This window comes from Austrofundulus limnaeus, unplaced genomic scaffold (assembly GCF_001266775.1).
Source record: "Austrofundulus limnaeus strain Quisiro unplaced genomic scaffold, Austrofundulus_limnaeus-1.0 Scaffold555, whole genome shotgun sequence".
Lineage (NCBI taxonomy): Eukaryota > Metazoa > Chordata > Actinopteri > Cyprinodontiformes > Rivulidae > Austrofundulus > Austrofundulus limnaeus.
In genome coordinates this window covers 53290-55118 of record NW_013952957.1, presented here as the reverse complement: position 1 = coordinate 55118, position 1829 = coordinate 53290, and the positions used below count along the sequence as shown (strand labels likewise).

Below are 1829 nucleotides of genomic sequence, written 5' to 3'. Positions count from 1 at the left end.
ATCTTAACTTACGTTTTCTTACCTTTCCTTATCTTATCTCACCTTACCTTACCTCACCTCACCTCATCTTATCTTATCTTATCTTATCTTATCTTATCTTACTACTGCATTTTACATTTCAGTTGGCTCTACAAAACCGTAACGAGGCCTGAATTAGAAGGGAAATGATTTTATCTAATTAAAACACAAAGACCTTCTTGAAAACACAGCAAACTTTCCCTAAACCACACGAAGGTGACGTCACTCCTCGGATGGCTCAGCATGACCGGTGTTGCCTTCAAGTGTTGCACGTAGACAAACATCAATAACCTCTTTGGGACATTAGAAGGGTTATTTGAAAATATAAACCACAATTTAAAAAAACAAATCAGTAGTGTCACTATTTATATAATGTAAGTGAGGTGTAAGTAGCTTTTTCTGAAAAGCTAAAAATATCAATAATAAAAAAAACATGTGCAGTCAAAAATAAACTTTAAAGATGATAGACAAATCTGACTCGGTAACTTTATATTTTCTGCAGTGATACGACAATTTGTTCCTGTGTTCTGCTTTTTATACAGCTACATTATCAGACAATATAATACAACGTATTGCTTTATTTCAGAAATGGCAAAATATCCCACGTCTTTAAACGCAACACTGTTTATTCCAGCCTCTGAGGACGGCTCGCTCTTCCTCTTGAATTCAGCCGAGCTGTGGTTAAACTGAACAGTTACAGTAAGTGAATGGCTGCACGGTCTGTGGTACATTCGCTTTAGCAGGGTCCTTCCACACAGAGTTACATAGGAAGAAAGTGGTGAAACGGTCCGCTCGGCCTGCAGCATTTTCTATAGTTGGCTAAAGCTAGCTAGCTTGCCCTGAGAGACTCATTGGCTGGAGTAGTAAGTACACTGTTTATTAACATGTGAAAGCCAGCCGTGTAGTAAACRGCTGCTCTGCGCGAATCATTGCGTGAAAAGTTGCCCATTAATCTACACACTGACATTGGGATGTTTTTCACAAGTGTCCCCAAATCTCGATTATAAAAAGTGCACACAACTCAATCTGCTTGTCTGTGAAGCACAGTAGCACCACCTACTGTTGTAGCTTTGATTCGTGCAGGACTGGAGCTGGAGATGCACTTAGAGCAGAGGGCTCCAGCTCTACATACATAAGTTTTGAGAACTTCTGTAATTAAACTATTATTATTATTTTAGACCACAAAATTATCTTTTTGATCAGGCTAAAGGATATTCTCWATATTTGAAATAAAACAGAATTATTTAAAGTAGTAAGTACAATAATGACTACTTGTTTTGTCTAATGTATATTGTTAAAAAATACCATCTCTGTGTTATTTGATGTAAGAAACAAAGCTGTGAGTAAATATAAACTCTCAATGTCAGACCGAACCATGTGCCCTGTAAATGTTCTACCTTACTGATTCAAGCCGTTGGTAACTATTTTTGTTCCCTTCTGTATTTTTTAACCACTTCAGTAGAAAGCAGTACTAAATATCTGAATATTAGTGTCTTAGCTTCTTCATCATCAGTGTTTTTTTAGATAGATAAGAAAGAAGACGAAAGAAAGAAAAAAGAAGGAAAGGAAACAAAAGTTTCAATGTAATGGAAAAAAGTGAAAGAAAGAATTGATGATATGTGAGATATACGTCAAGAAAACAATATAATCCATCCAACATCTGTCTGCACACCTGCAAAGAATTAAGGTTACAAAACTTAGCAAAAGCATACATACAGCGGGTAAAATAAGCATTGAACACGTCACCATTTTTCTCAGTAAATATATTACTAGAGGTACTAATGACATGAAATTTTCACCAGATGTCGGTA

The 1829-nt window shown here is 36.1% G+C and overlaps 1 protein-coding gene across 1 annotated transcript in view; it reads left to right on the top strand.

Moving 5' to 3' along the window:
- The window catches only part of LOC106530762 (kynurenine--oxoglutarate transaminase 3), a gene marked incomplete at its 3' end in the record, with an annotated part of 27648 nt that overhangs the window by 382 nt on the left and 25437 nt on the right, over nt 1-1829 (top strand).